General features: G+C 35.6%; 1 protein-coding gene across 1 annotated transcript in view; it reads left to right on the forward strand.

Annotated features, from left to right (window-relative positions):
• The first annotated feature begins 13225 nt into the window (after positions 1-13225).
• LOC135211196 (mitotic checkpoint serine/threonine-protein kinase BUB1-like) overlaps positions 13226-17648 on the forward strand; it is a 201531-nt gene continuing 197108 nt past the window's right edge. Inside the window, exon 1 of the mRNA XM_064244418.1 lies at positions 13226-13361. The gene's annotated coding sequence lies outside the window, so the exon portion shown is untranslated. The remainder of the gene's footprint in view (positions 13362-17648) is intronic.

Consider the following 17648-nt stretch of genomic DNA (forward strand, 5'->3'; position numbering starts at 1 on the left):
TGAAATCAATACCTACATGCTGAAAAGGCTTGACTAAATTCATGTGGTGTTTAGGCATATCTGTAAACTTCGGGTATCTGTAAGCTAAGGCATTATATTTCCTACATATAATACAACTACTCAGCTCAGTCTTTACTGCTGACCTACCCTTGGGAATGCCAAAATCCCTGTTCCCTAAGGTAGTTTAATGTAGTGCCTATTCCTAAATGCTGTACCTTCAAATGACAATGCTTTATTAACAATGAGGTGAACCTATGCTCTTTAGAAGCAATACTGGGTTATGAACATCAATGTCAAAGTACAAACACTTGGATATTCTTCCCCTCAGACCTAAATGAATTTTACCCATTTGAATCAAAAATAAAAATAAATTTAAATTGGACACTAGAGGAGGTATATTATTAGTAATATTGGCACTGCTTTGTAAAAAAAATCTAATTTCTACTGTAAAGTATTCTTTCTGTGCAATTTTCACCCAATACTCTAAGGCTTTCTTTTTTTAGGATCACCACCCTTTAATCTACTACAAAATTTGAATAAGTAACTGGTAATTCTTAACAATTGTTCATAATTTGACTTTATTTATATTGAGAATACCAGCGTTTACTTTATTTATTTGCATAGTGCATACTGTACTTATTTGATGCTTATAGTAAGGCGATATGCTCAATAAAGGGTAAAGAGGTCAGTTGTCAAAATCATTAATCAACCATTCTGGACCTTCTAGCCAATAAGTTGATTTACTTAAATATTAGTATAGGATAAACCTCTGGTGATCATGTCAGCAGGATTTTCTTCTGTATTTACATAGTGATATAAGACAGGTAGTTTTTAAATAGCTTAGATATTTCAACTTAAAGACCATCTGCCTCAAGTACTCTATTTCTAACAAATTTAGAATTTTATTTTAGTTTCTCTGGTCAATAACCAATTTAAAACCACTTGAGCATCAACACAAATATTAATGAATTGAAAATTTATATTATGCAGGCTTCTAGTAAAGAAAAACATTTAAAAGCTAGAAATTACTCCCATTAGTTCCAAAGTGGGGACACTATGCTCATTTCTCTTATTGCAGTGGAGACAATTTAGATTTGGAGAACAAATAAGAACTTTTATTATTTTGATTAACCGCATAGGCCACAAACCCATAGGCCTCCACAGAGCTATCACAAAAAATGTGAAGACCATACGAGTCTAGTTCATTAAGGGAACTCTAGGAAATTTTAAGTTCAGATAACATTTCAAAATCTCTAATAATTTTCATTTCCCCACAAATGTCTTTAAGTAAATTTTGATCCCAACCAACACTCTAACTTCCATATTTTTCTCATTAAAATTTTGCCTCTTATTGTTACAGGAAGGACTATATTCAAAGGATCAAATATTTTAGAAGTTTGTGACAATACTTTTCTTTTTGTGTCTGCTTCTGGGTCTATTTTACAAGGCGCAAGACTAAAAGAATCATTATTTATGTTGAATCTATAACCCAATACTTTATCCTCTTCGCAAGAATGTTCAACAAGTCTATTATCAGACTACATTTCTTCTCTCAGCTCTACACAATTGGAGTTCCAAGACCTTAAAATAAAGCCCCCTTGTTCCATCCTATCATTAGCTTGCTTATACAAATTTTTCATTTCATCAATGTTGTTACCAGTTACAAGAAGATTGTCTACATAAAAGTTATTAGTTAATATTTCTTTACACTTATCATCAGGATAACTTTCTGCGTGATGTTTCATAACAAAATTTAATATAAAAGGTGAAGAAGTGTAACCATAAACTATTGTTTTGTAGCGATGAGATACTAATTTATTTCCCAGTTTCCAAAAGAAACAAAATCTATCTTTATCCACTTCATTTTTTTATTTAATCATCAAAAAAGCTTGTTTGACGTCGCACAACATTACATATTTATTAGTTCTAAAGTAAATGAGCAATTTCAGTATTGAGCCCATTAAATCTATCCCAGGATAAGCTGCTTCATTAAGTGAAGGCAATTCCTGTAAGTTTTTAAAGAACAGTTAAATACTGGCCTGATTTTTGTGGTAACTTGCTCTTCTAATTTTATAACTGGTCTATGGGGAATCCATATATACTTATGATAGTCAGAAGGACTTACTTTAATTTCTTCGATTATACCATCCTCGAGTTGTTTATCAAAAACTTCCTGGTATTTGTCAATGAGACCCTTTTTACCAAGATACTCTACTGTTCTGTCTAATACCTTAAGTGAAACAAAATGATTAGATGGGACGCTTGTCAATTTTTATCAGATAGGTACCAGGGCAATTCTACGTGATAAAATCCATTATCAAAAGAGATCCCCTCTCTAAATCTGTCAATTTGTTCTTTATCAAAGGAGACCAATTCTTTTTCACACTTTTTTATTCCCAAGGATTCAAGACTAAAAAGGTGTTCGAGTCCATTGTCTACCTCACTGTCTTCTAATATATGCTCTAATGGATTGAAATAAGATTTTAGAGGATCCATTACTAAATTTACCCACGCTTTTTGTCTTAACATTCAGTGTTTTTCTTATTAACCATGGAGTCCATAACAGCTCTACTTTCTGCCTCATCCAAAAAGTTTAACACATTACCTACAGGAGCTACTTTCATTATTTACGACTAAACAAGCTCCACCCAACATTTTAGTCCAAGTTACCGAAGGTAAAAACTGAATGATGTCTAGTATTCCTAACAACATGTCAACCTTCATACTTTCATGGTTTCTGTGGTCACAAAAAGTCTCATCCATCAAAGCAATATTATTTTCTTTAAATTTATTTATTATTTGATTCATGCCGGGCACTTCAAAGTTTATATTGAGCGATTTGTCAACTAATAAAGGTATGAATATTAAATTATTGTTTATATTTATTCCAGTGGACATTTGCTTGAAGCCCTTATTTGTTCTTGCCCTATATAGTGCTTACGTCACATTCCAAAGCATACAACGCCTCTTCATCCTGACAAAGACTCTTTAGCTGCAGATTCGGAAATATATGACCGCTGACTGCCAGTGTCAAACAAACATTTGACATTTCCTAGCCTTTTTGCCATTTGTCTTAAATACAAAGTCCATAGTGGGTAAAATGTGAGACGCATCAAACTTCTTTGAGCAAAACATAAGCTTACGTTAGTTTTTAGTAGTTAGTTCGGCTTTATTCAAAGAAGGGCACAATGAGTTATGTGTTCCCTCTTTCTACACAACAGACATTCAAACCTTAACTTATTTTGTTTCCCGTAACATTCATTGTCTTCGTGCCTGAACCAGCGCATCTAGTGCATAGTGAAAGTTCCTCAGTCTGGCCAATTTATCATTATAATTATTAAAGTCAACACATTTTCCCAAAGTATGGCCTTCAGCTGCACACAATTTACAAATTAACTTAGTTACTTTATTTGCAAATTTAAAATTTTGAATCGTACTTACACCTACCTTATTTTCTTTAGGTTTAAATGAACTGCTAGGACTAGGTTTACTAGAGGTTTTAGTGAGGGTCTTTTTTCTATTGGAAACAGTTTTAGATAAAGTTTTGATAATTTCATTATAATTAGAAAGAATGTCAGATATATTAGGATAATTGGTATTTAATTTGTGAACCAACTCTCTTTACTGGTATGGGGAGTTTATTAATACTATATGACTCACAAATTTATGCCCAGAGGACCCCACTTCCAATAAATCAATATTATGTGCTTTCAATTCATGCAGATAGGATTTGATTTCGTTGAGGTAAACTTTCACCGACGAGAATTCTAGATCATATTCAGCACTTGGTGCAGCACTCAAAATGTTTTTAAAAGTCTCGTCAACAATATAATCTACGTTAAGGAATTCTTCTTTTAACATTTCAACTGCCAAGTGGTAGTTACGATCAGAAATAGTCAAATGCTTAACTACCTTCAAGGCGTAGCCCCTAAGGTACCCATGTAAATATATTTGTTTGGCAGAATCGGACAGATTTTTTCTGGACCCAATGACATGATTAAATTGATTAAGGAAAGAATTGAAAGCAAATTTATCTTTCTCCTCTCCACTAAAGATTCCACATTCTAAAGGAGGGGGTTTCCCATCGGACATATTCATTCTAGACATCATTTCTAAAACTTTATCGGCAGATAAGTTGCGAGAAGCCCCACTTAACTCACTTATGTATTGTTCATACTGGTCGAGCTCTATACTAACCTGAATGCTATATTCTGCCTGACTATCTAACTCCTCATTATAATATTGTTCATCACTGTTCATTATTTCATGTGTCTCCAAAACATTATTAATTTTTTCATCAAAGTGTTTAACCTGCTCGATCTCTTTTTCGATTTCAGTTATTTGAGTCTTACAAAAGGAAGAAGTCAATTTATTATCACCATGAAGCTCCGTTAGCTTCTTTAAGTAAAAAGTTACCTTCCGTTTGTGTATTCCCCGCATCCTCCTCAAGGATGATATGATATTCATAGGGTTAACAAACTCTTCCTCTTTGTCAGACATGATTAACTAATTATACTTAATAGATTTAGTATCAATAGCCTGCAAATATTTAAAAGATAACACCCCACCTATAGTTATCGATGCTTACGGGTTACCGAGTACATTATATATGAACATGAAATAGATTATAATACATAATATAAGTTACTAATTACGTCGCACTTGAGTTCCATATTGGTTACCATTCGAAATACCGAGCGACAGTTAGCCAGTTAGCCGTTTCTAAAAAATCACTTACTTCACCGAACGATAAACACATATATATTTACCTCCGAAATATTATATGGAATATTTGACAATTTTGGAATTATATTGGAATTTATTTTAATTTCAATCTTACTTATATTTAATAAACAAAACAATTATTTAACAACCAAAACAACTTACATTAAAGAGTAGATCCACTAATAAAACTTTGTGACATTGCCGTACATTACCTTTTTCCCTAGACATGGCCAAAGATACATAATAATGTAAAGCACTTATCACAAATGTTGACGCTGACGTATTCCAAAATTGTCGTTGTCTTGGAGTTAGAACGTTCAGTTTTGTTCTGGGTTAATTTCCTATTACAATGTAGATGCCGGCCTTGCTAATGAGTAACTCTTACTGTAACTGTTCGCCGTGGCTGTGGTAACCTCCGAGGTAATTTACTTCTTACCTTTGACAGGTACATATTACGCACGCGCGAACTTAAGGCATATTGGGCAATTACTAGTTTAAGTAATTTAATTCATAAGTTTAATTTTATTATTCATTTTACTTATCATTAACGCTAATAGTTACTATACTAAGTAGCATTAAGTTATTTACTTTTAATTTATTAAGAAAAATAGATAAAGCTCCGAGTGAAGCTAACGACCGAACGGCTATTCCCCACAGTCGGACACAAATATCAATCCTTTCCGATTTCTAACACTATCTTCTGAAATTCATTTATAGTTTTCTTGTCAAGTTTCATGACTTCCATCTATACATGAATGATGGCGTCGCTAATCCTTTCCGGTACAATTTTGCTACTTTTACTCTGCTACAGCTTTTATTGATGACTGCATTAGCCATATTTGCCATCTGCTTTGCTTTAATTCGGGCCCTTTTTATCTGTTCTTTGAAGCAGTCTTTCATGTTGTTGATTGTCACTCCTAGGTATTTAATATGCTTAACTATTTTTATTCCTTCTATGTGCTCCATATTTTCCACATCATCGATACTATACCAGTCGTTGTATATTAGTATATTACTCTTGTCCTTGTTTATGTTTAGGCCACATTCACTTGCGATATCCATAAGGGTTTTTATTGATTTTGTTATTTCTTCTAGTGTGTGTCCATCATCTGCATATAATAGTGCCACTATCCTTATTACTTCATTTCTAAAACCTTCTGTTGTATTTTCTAATTTTTCTATTATCAGGTACGTTATAAGTAGAAAGAATATAGTTGAGCCATTGCATCCCTGTCTTATTCCATTTAGCTCTTTTTGTTCTATATTCTTAAGGCTTAGGCTTGTTAAATCACTTGTATATATCTTTGCAACTGCATTTATTACTTCTGCATGCAGCCTATATTTCATCATGACCTCAGTGAGCTTTATGGAAGTCTATTGATACTACAAATAATTGGTCCTTTCTTCTGTACGTTTCTTGTATGCAGTATTGTAAAATATATAAATTATCGATTCCTTTCCTTTGTGCAGTAAAGCCTGATTGCAGTTCATTCATTTTTCCTATATTTCTAATATTCCTTTCTATTTTGGCTTTCAGGATCCCCATGAAAATTTTATGTGATGCAATGTTAGAGCAATTGGCCTTAGATCTTTGACTGTGGAGTTTTGTTTCTTGGGCGTAAGTGTTGTTGTTGTTTTTTTTTTTTTTTTTTTTTTTTTTTTTTTACTTAAACCAGCTTCTCTGCGTTTTCCTGCCCTTCAGTATGCTGTTTAATCATTCTGCCAGTTCTTTTTGAAGGTTGTTACTTTGTAAGAGTAGTTTGAACAGAACTGGCTTCATTCCCTCTGGCCCTGGTGCTTTATTTGCCTTCATTTTCTCAAGTTGATATTTTACATCGTCTGTCATGTTGATTTCTTCCATGGGTCTAATCTCTGTCTCTGTTAGATCATACACTGCATGCATGTGTTCCCTTAAAGATATATGGTATTTCATCTGGTATCCTAATATTTTCACTGTTTCTTCCATGTCATGTTTGTACTGTTCTTTCTTGCTTTTATTCCATATCCCTCCCATTCTGTTTTCTTCTTTTTGGTATATTGTTTCCCAGAATTTTACCAGCTCTTTCCCTAGGGTTTCGTCCTTCATCTCTTGCTTATTTTCGTCGTATATCCTCATCCATTCTTTTTCTGATGTGGTCTTTCCTCTCAGCATGTCTATGTATTCCCAGATTTTCCTGTGTCTGTTTTTATCATCATTATCTCATTTCTAACCCTTTCTTCATATTCTTCATATGCTTTCTTTATTATTATCTGTACTTTTTGTTTTTGTTTAAGATATGTTTCTTCATAGTATCTCTTTTCTTCTATTCTTGTGGTTTTCATTTGTAATTTGTTATATATCCTTCTTTGGCTTATTTCTTTGGTGACCCATACTGGTTCTATTTCTTCTTGCTTTCCTGTCTTTAACCTTCTTTTGATTATCTTCTCTCATTGTTTCTTCCAGCTGGGTTAGGTCTCCTTTTCTGTCTTGCTGGTTTACTTTATACTCTATATATTCAAGGTATTTCCTGGTAGACTCTTCTGTAACTTTCAAATATTTGATTTCTTTTGTTTAATTTCTGAATGTTTTCCTTACTTTAGTGTTCATTCTGAATTGGACCTTTATGAGGTGATGGTTTGATGGGTCATATTCATATTTTCCCTCATCTATCTCCATACATTCATAGTTTTAATGGTGTCCAGACACAGATCTTTGACTATTTCGTGCACCAAGTATTAATGGTATCCAGACCCAGATACTCTGCCCACTTCGTCACAATATATATATATATATATATATATATATATATATATATATATATATATATATATATATATATATATTTAAATGTAGTGAGTTGGTTCCTGCTCTAAAGAGAAGTATCGAACCAAAAGTGTTGTCATAAATTCCTCATCTTTTATTTCTCTTTTCCACATTTTATATATTTTTACGGTCACTTTATTTTCCAAATCTTATTTCCACTTTACTCTGTCCCAGGTTCTGGCGTTGTCCTTTATTTCTGTTTTGGACATTCCTTCCAATTTTCTTAAATTGATTTTAATTTCATGCATGTACTTTTCCACTGTTTTCCACCATTTTCTTTCCTTTTCTTGCATATCTGTAATTATTTTCTTCAGTAACTCTTTCCGTCCATTTATAGTATTATTTACATAACTTAGCTTTCCACTCATAATTCTGCTTTTCATGGAAGATGCTCTTATCTCCCCCCTTAATGTGGCTACTACTGTAACTTCTACATGCTCATAATATTTTTCTATAAACCCCATTCTCTATTCATTGCAATTTTTCTATTTCTGTATCTGTTAAATTAACTACATTGGTTCCATATAAGACTGATGGTAGAGCTATATTTTTCCAGAATGTTTTACCTATAAGTACTTTGTTACAGCTGTTCTCTATCACGGAATAGGTTAGGTTGGCTAAGTTCTGTGCAAGAAAACAAGGGAGGAACTGAACGAGAAATACAAAGTACAGGAGAGGCGACTAAACAACACAAAAGAAGATGTAAAACAGAGGCTTAAGGACAAAGCACATAAGTTCCAACGGTACATGAACAGGAATAAGGGATACCAACAGAACAAACTATTCGGAACCAACCAGAAAAGACTATACATACAACTAAGAGGCGAAGACAACCACCAAGAAATTCCTGAAGCCGAACCAAGTAAGAGACTCCGGGAAAACATATGGAACAATCCGGTATCACACAACAAACTTGCAACATGGCTCCAGGAAGTCGTGTTTACGATTGTTGTGATGTTGAGGTAGTGGGAGAATAAAACCAAGATTCACTGAGATCATGACAGACACAGTCAGACACCAACTAAAGAAAATGCCCAACTGGAAAGCCCCAGGTCCCGATGAAGACCATGGATACTGGCTCAAAACCTTCAAGGCCCTACACCCACGAATAACAGAACAACTCCAGCATTGTGTCACAAATCACCATGCGCCCAAATGGATGACCACAGGAAGAACATCCTTAGTACAAAAAGACAAGTGTAAGGGAAATATAGCCAGTAACTACAGGCCTATCACCTGCCTACCAATAATGTGGAAGTTACTAACAGGTATCGTCAGTGAAAGACTATACAGCTACCCAGAGGAGACAAACACCATCCCCCACCAACAGAAAGGCTGCAGAAGGAAGTGTAGGGGCACAAAAGACCAGCTTCTGATAGACAAAATGGTAATGAAGAACAGTAGGAGAAGGAAAACCAACCTAAGCAAGGCATGGATTAACTATAAGAAAGCCTTCGACATGATACCACACACATGGTTGATAGAATGCCTGAAAATATATGGAGCAGAGGAAAACACCATCAGCTTCCTCAAAAATACAATGCGCAACTGGAATACAATTCTTACAAGCTCTGGAATAAGACTAGCAGAGGTTAATATCAGGAGAATGATCTTCCATGGCGACTCACTGTTCCCGCTACTCTTCGTAGTAGCCATGATAACCATGACAAAAGTACTGCAGAAGATGGATGCTGGGTACCAACTCAAGAAAAAAGACATCAGAATTAACCATCTGATGTTCATGGACGACATGAAGCTGCATGGTAAGAGCATCAAGGAAATAGATATCCTAATCCAGACTGTAAGGATTGTATCTGGAGACATCAGGATGGAGTTAGTCAACATACAAAAGGTCAAAGTAACAAGGACTGAAGGGATAAAGTTACCAGATGGGAGCAACACCAAACACATAGATGAGACGGGATACAAATACCAAGGAATAATGGGAAGAGGGGATATAAAACACCAAGAGATGAAGGACACGATCAGGAAAGAATATACGCAGAGACTCCAGACGATACTCAAGTCAAAACTCAACGCCGGAATTATGATAAAAGCAAAATAATAATAATAATAATAATAATAATAATAATAATAATAATAATAATAATAATAATAACCCTCCACTGGAGCCTGTGCAAGAAACATCAGCTACCTTGCAGTAATAAGTGGTACGAGCACCAACCTGAAGGAGTGATAGAAAACGATCAGGCAAAGATCCTCTGGGACTATGGTATCAGAACAGATAGGGTGATACGTGCAAATAGACCAGACGTGACGTTGATTGACAAAATCAAGAAGAAAGTATCACTCATTGATGTCGCAATACCATGGGACACCAGAGTTGAAGAGAAAGGGAGGGAAAAAATGGATAAGTAGCAAGACCTGAAAATAGAAATAAGAAGGATATGGGATATGCCAGTAGAAATTGTACCCATAATCATAGGAGCACTAGGCACGATCCCAAGATCCCTGAAAAAGAATCTGGAAAAACTAGAGGCTGAAGTAGCTCCAGGACTCATGCAAAAGAGTGTGATCCTAGAAACGGCGCACATAGTAAGAAAACTGATGGACTCCTAAGGAGGCAGGATGCAACCCGGAACCCCACACTATAAATACCACCCAGTCGAATTGGAGGACTGTGATAAAAAAAAAAATAAAATGAAAATAATAATAATGATAATAATAACCATAATAATAATAATAAGAATAATCAGACCATCCCCAGCCTTCTGCCCTTCACCTTGAAAACAGTGTTTTATGTGAAGGAAGAATTTCTTAACTTTGCATTTATCAAGAAGTGTTGAGGTAGTGGGAGAAATAAAGCTTTTCATTTCATGCATCCCAGCATCTGATAACTCCACAAAGGAACGGGCAACATTTGTTCTGCCTCTTGAATGGAAAAGGGTCCCTGTGGATGTGTTCACAAAACTGTTAGGTATCCCTATGGGCAAAATCACAGACAGGACAACAACCACTTCTGATGTAAGTTTCCACCTCCTCTCTATCCTATCCTAACCTCTACATGGAAGTCGTTTATGATCGAGCTCCCAAAGTTAATGAGGACTATCCTGCTACTGTAACAAAGACGTGTTCATATGGGGAGTCCTTCATGATTTTATGGAGTGGTGCCTAGCTCAGGGCTGAAGAGATGCATTTGGTGTGAGGAATTCCTCTCACAACGATTTTATTTTCTAATGTTTTGTGTATTCACTTGTTTCCATGCTATTTGTCTTTTATTATAGTTATGAGTGTCTGTCTCATAAGAAATTGTTGATTGATTTTCACTGTGTATTGCCGTTTGTCAGGTAATCGACAGACAGGAACTATGTTACTGTGTTTGTATTCATGTGAAAACCAAATATATTCGCATGCCCATATATTTTGTAAAGATATGTACGTCTATATTGCATGACATAATAAGGGTGAAAGAACCACATCTACTCGAGAATGACACTCTTAAAATTATTTTATCTGATTTTGCTATGTTGTAGTACGTAGTATCTGAGGTGCGGTTAGCACCGAAAGGATAGTTTTAGACAAAGACGAAGTCTTTTGACATAACGTCGGTAGACGTTTTAGTAACGAAGTATAATTACTGTTTTAGTTATGATAATTCATTTGTCCTTTTATATATATATATATAAATGCTCTTGGTGAATGTATTGCGCATATCACGTATGGTAAGAGTTGAAGGTGTCATTGGGTCTTGTTTGTGCCTCTCGCCAGAGAAGCCATTGGGAGAGGTCAAAAGATCGGGAGGGGAAAAGAAGGGTAGTAGTTCGTCCATCTTTGCGTGCCCCTCTAAGGGTGTGTATGCGTATGTGCGTAGTATACTGTATCTGTATTGGCGTGATATCGCCCAATATTGTATTGACTTACACCACCAATTAATTCACTACATTTAATAAATATGTTGAAGTTGCACACTATTATATTTGGAATTTATTTTTGACAACGAACTTGATAATTATTGTAAAGTTTTTTTATGTTCATGAAAACCTTCTAAGTCAGTTCTACATTCGTGGTAATTGTATAACCTGTCTCTTTTCCCCAACAAAACCCGAATGCAGGACGAGCAGCAGGACGGAACGAACAGCTTCTTGGCTCAACTTTTGAGGTGACCTGTTATCTAGTGTTGTGTAGTGATGTGTGTGGATTTAGAAATTTACAATTCCCCTTGAGTGATTAATTTCATTTGTCACTTATATGTTATTACTCTTTGATATGTTTAACTTTTAGTTATTAAATTCATTTTAATTTTACATTTATCAAATGCGTTTCAATATCCCTCGATTTTATTTCATTTTTCTTATGTTTCAGTTTTGTGGATGGTGAATATAAATTGATCTGATAAACCTTTATTGTGTTCATACTTTAAGGTTATGCAAATAACTTATAGAAACGAGATAACACAGCTGTCCTCTAAGGTCTGAAAATCAACCCGTGAGTACTCGCAACATTTTGAGAGAGAGAGAGAGAGAGAGAGAGAGAGAGAGACGAGAGAGAGAGAGAGAGTTAGGAGAGAGAGAGAGAGAGGAGGTTAATTCTCGTCGTATCTCGTATAGCGATTTAGTTCATGTCTACAAGGACTGCTCAGAAGTGAAAGTACTTAATTGCGGTACTATTCATTAATAATATTGGTGTGTTATCCTCGTTAATAATGAATTGGGTTGAGAGATATCTCCCCGTAATTTAGAAACCGCAGAGGGAGTTTTGTGGAGTTGTTTCGCAAGGCTTTTAGCGGTTTTTGACCAAGTAACAACGTTAAGCATAATACAGTCCACTATAAGTGGTGTCTCAAACTTTTCTGCCATGATCTCTTGAGAATGCTACTATTTCTGCACTGTATTGCCCAGGTGGGTAAGTTGGAACCTGGGAAACAATAACCGCGAAGAGTGAGAAGTTAAGAGGGCATTTTAGGTGTGTGTGTGCGTGTTTGATAAGGCATGCACGACTTTTATTTTATATCAACTAATAAACTACAAATATTGCTTAATGTTTAATTCATTACATATACCTGGGGAACAGCTTATACCTAAGGGGAATACAATTGAAAAGAGCAATTGGCCTATCCTGGATTTGATCCAGGGTACAAAAGTAAACAGTAGTTTTATGGTGTTGAAGTTTACCATTAAACTTCAAGCTAGGAGACATCAAATCCTTGTTGTTTTACTATTAAGGCCTGCGACAAAGCTTTCCAAGATGTTCACTAGTAATTTCAAAGGATATACAAAACCAAACGTTGGAAAATAAAGCGCAACCATTACAAATGAAAGAGATCACGAAAATTACTAACTTCATTCTGATGGTCGTCTGAAAATAAAGACCTTCGTCAATGGTGAGCTGACGTTGAGCAATTGTTGTCGCTGCCAATTTGAATTCTACTTTATGCCTGATGGCGGATGACAGAAATGGTTCCAGGGTGTAGGTTGTTATTTTGACGGGCGATCTTTATGAATACATAATAATATTTTCACACGGTAATCTTAATCGTTATACATTGTTTACAGTCAATATCCGTGTTTATAAATATAATGTACTTTTATTTCATGCTTACATCTGCATAATTAGCCCAAGGAATATATCCTATTTTAAAACAACTATAAAATTTATATTCAATTTTTGAGAGTAGTAAGATGGCGTCACTTTCTTTTTCAACTGGTGAGCAATCTTAGCAACATCCAGTAATCTTTCCTCCACAGTGCGCATGCGCGTGACTCGAGTAGTTGAGATTCAAAAGTGTAAACAGTCAGCCAGATTTGAACTGGCTGATTTTATTTTAAGTAATTTCACGTGTGGTGGTCTCCGACCGTGAGCTGCTTTATATTGGGTAGGTTTGTTCTCTGTGAGATATGTCATATTTAGTTATTTTACATTCATGGTAAGGATTTAATGTTTATTTAGGTACCTCCTAACACTGCGTAGTCTTAACGCTAGGTTTCGTCCGAGCACAGATTCTAATACCTAGCGATCCTTCGATAGCTTGCCGAACTTATGTTTCCAGATATAACAGGTCTGGAAACGAAGCATGTTTCTGAGGGTTTCTCTAGAACTTACCGTAGGTGCCTAGAAATTACCGATAGGCGGCCACCTGTATTACCTAGGGTAAACAATCACGGACGATCCATCGTCATCACGCTGGCCAGGCCTTATTCACTCGATATTTAATTGGTGAAACAAGAATACAATTACAACTTTAAGCATACCATTCAAAAGATTGAAGTTTCATCAACATAATGTGATATATGAAAGCCCATACGAACTAAAATAGGGCAAAACACTACGGCAGGCCAAACAGGCCACCTGCAATCAACGCTTGCCACCCTCCGAAAAGGTACATTATAATGCGTCCTAACACCGGAGATGGGGATCAGTCGCGACTTGTTGGTGAGAAACGGAGCTAAAGACCTCTACTCTCCTTTCGAAGTAAGTATTTTCACCAAAGTTAGAAATTAAGGCCAAATTTTAAGATTTAAACAGAGGACTGAAAAGGGTGTCCACAGCAGTGGAAATCTCACCAAAACGCTTTAGAAATTTTTACTTACAACTAAAAATGTTTCAAAGATTGACGCCATCTCGATGTTTACGGAGTCGCTTGTGTCAACAACTTTCCATTTCCTGTGATAAATCTGCACACCACTTGTACCCACAGACGCTGGGGCACTTTTCATCACAACAATCGAAACACGGTTTCTCGCCAGCAAACAAGTTAGGAGTAAACAACTGTTTTGGTAGATGACGACGAGAAGCGTGCTCTTAGCTAATTTATAAAAAAATAGTAAAACATCAATATTTTACATATTTAGATGATTAATTTGAAAATATTCGTTATTGAAAAAGTAACTCGACTCTGACTTAAATTTAAGTAATTATTTTTCTGAATTAGAACATTCTTTTAAGTTCTGTATTATGACGTCACGACATCTTGACTTTTGTACCTATTGTAAATATTTGCTATACTCAACTGTCTTGCAGAACAGTTTACCAGTTATTCATGCAGATTGTTATCAGCTATTCATGTAATTGTTATAATCGTAATGCGCATATAGGGTAAATAACCGTAGGGTCCAGAGTGGACCGTGTTCGGTCAGCGTGTACAATCCCAAAAAAAGTACATTATAACGCGTCCTGACATCGGAGATGGGCATCAGTCGCGACTTGTTGGTGAGAAACGGCGCTAAAGACCTCTACTCTCCTTTCGAAGTAAGTATTTTCTCCAAAGTAAGAAATTAAGGCCAAATTTTAAGATTTAAACAGAGGGTACTGAAAACGGTCTCAAACGTAGTGGAAATCTCACCAAAACGCGTTCAACATTTTTACTTGCAACTCGAGGTATTTAGAAGATTGACGCCATCTCGATGTTTACGGAGTCGCTTGTGTCAATAAACTAACCATTTCCTGTGATAAATCCGCACATCACTTGTGCCCACAGACGCTGGGGCACTTTTATCACAACAAATGGAAAACTTTTCCTCACCGAGTAAACAACTGTTTTGTAGAAGACAACGACGAAGCGTGCACTTCTATAATTTTTTAAATAAATAGTAAAACATCAATATTTTACATATTTATGATGATTGATTTGAAAATATTCGTTATTGAAAAAGTAACTCGATTCTGACTCAAATTTAAGTAATTATTTTTTGGAATTAGAACGTTCTTTTAAGTCCTGTATTATGACGTCACGACATCTTGACTTAAGTACCTATTGTAAATAATTGCTTTACTCAACTTTCTTGCAGAACAGTTTACAAGTTATTCATGCAGATTATCAGCTATTCATGTAATTGTTATAATTGTAATGCGCATATATATATCTTTATTATTTACTTTTTGGATATATGAAGATGTTTTATTGCCGGATTATCGCCGTAGTGTGACGCAATCGTTTTTGGTCCCTGGGCCTCTGTTTTCGCACCGTAAGAAATTATGGGGCCAAATTTGCAATGACCAGAAAGTCTTTAAAAGAGGAAAGTTAGCATTGAGGGGCATATGTTTTGATTGAGAAAAATACAAATTTATTCAATAGCTAGCTTGTAAAAAATACTTGATTACAAAAAACTTGATTGACAACTAAGCAGCATACCTACTATGGGTTTCAGAGACAGTGCAAGCACGTTTTTGGGCAATACCTATTTCTGTAACGAACACTTGTATCAGAACGAGATTTTGCTATAGTGCATTACACCCAGTGCCGTAATTTATAAGGGTATCGTGAATCACTAATCGTAAAGAATAACGACACTTGTCCTTGTACCAAGAGACAAAAACTCCATTATGCAGAAATGGATACGAACACGCGTATAAAGCTCCACCTACCCTCTCCCCCTTCCCCCCCCTCCACCGCCACCCCTTTCCTTCGTTCCTTCGCCTTCCTTTCTCTCTCTCTCTCTCTCTCTCTCTCTCTCTCTCTCTGTTGCCATTTGGTATGTGTTGACCCTCCAAACTGGGTATAAGACTAGTACACACAAAACGTTGAAATTGGTGAAATTAGGCTATGTATTGGAAGTATATACATAAATATTAAAGCAATTTTATCATTATTGCATTACTATGACAACTAGAATTCATGGAAACAGTTTATAATAATGAAACGGCATATGTGTGAAGCCTCCACTAATGTGGCAACGATGATTTTGCCATTCTTAGCATGCAAACATTAAAGGTTACATTTATTTCTGGCATGCGGTTATTAAAGAAATTCAAAATACTAATATAGACTGAAATCAATGAAAAGTGCTAGCAAAAACAAAAAAGCAAAAAAAAAAAATTTTATATAATTCACTTATCCGTAGTCGTTCCTCTATGGTTTTCAGAAGCCAGATGTACAAAAACGTTAGAAACATTTGATTGTATCTACTTTAGTAATATCTGTAATTTTTTGGGGTAATTTGGTTGCAAAAAAGGGATAATAAACATGAATTAAATTAAAATTTTTAAATAACAAAGTAAATTTGAATTAAATAACGAGTAAAGTAAACAATTTAGGGAATACAGTGGACCCCTTGTATTCGCGTTCTCCGGGTTCGCGGACTCACACATTCGCGGATTTCTCTTGGGAACGTTTCCCCACATTATACGCAGAAAATTCGCGCATTTGCGGTATTTTTCTATGAGAAATATCCACAAATTCCTGGTTTTTTAAATCAATTTCACCATAAAATGCACTGTTTGTGATAAAACTATTAAAAAAACCAAGTATGAAAATTTTTAGTGGTTTTTTTTGAGTTTTAACTAACAAAATAGGCTGTTTTTAGCATTTTTATAGGGGTTCCAAACATTCGCGGGTTCTAACTATTCACGGGGGGGTCTGGTACGCATCCCCCGCGAATACGGGGGGACCACTGTGAAACTATGCAGTTTCATAGTCTGCTGTTCGTAACTGTTTGTGGCGCGCGCGCTTAGGAACCAGGAACAGCAACTGGTTTAAAGTGCAATGTGGAGTGAACTGAGACCAAAATGTGTATAATAACAATCAAATATGCACTGTGGAGTTTCAGTTGTGATGGTAGTAAGGATAAAAACCACTGATTACAAGGTAAGAATGAATTCAGTTCAAACCATGACCCCGGGAATAAAAAGTTTCATACGGTCAGTAATATAGGCAACAAAAGGTTGTTTTATTGTGCTGCTATTACAACTGCAATAGTAAAATCAATAAACGTTACATACATACGCTAACATTGTTCAAATGATTGCTGGGAAGGCTGGGAAAGATGATTTTCGTCACTGATCAGAACCTGTACATCCACACGGTAGCCGCCATATTGGTTTTCAAAACTGCCTTGAAAACATATTTTACAAAGAGCGTCACATGCTTATTTTAGTTCGTATGGGGCTTTCATATATCACATTATGTTGACAAAACTTCAATCTTTTGAATGGTATGCTTGGAGTTGTAATTGTATTCTTGTTTCACCATTTCATTTAAAATGGATCGAGTGAATAAGACCTGAAAACCGTTGATAAGGGTTGGTAGTCGCTGGTTTTTCCCCCTATATACACTACCATCTACCTTTGGTGACTTTCTCGGCCCTTTATTCTGCCCGACATCGGCAGTTGCAAAGGGCCGCCTTTATACACTACAATATCCTTTTAATTCACTTCATTGGGTATT

The sequence above is a fragment of the Macrobrachium nipponense genome, chromosome 4, assembly GCF_015104395.2.
Source record: "Macrobrachium nipponense isolate FS-2020 chromosome 4, ASM1510439v2, whole genome shotgun sequence".
NCBI lineage: Eukaryota > Metazoa > Arthropoda > Malacostraca > Decapoda > Palaemonidae > Macrobrachium > Macrobrachium nipponense.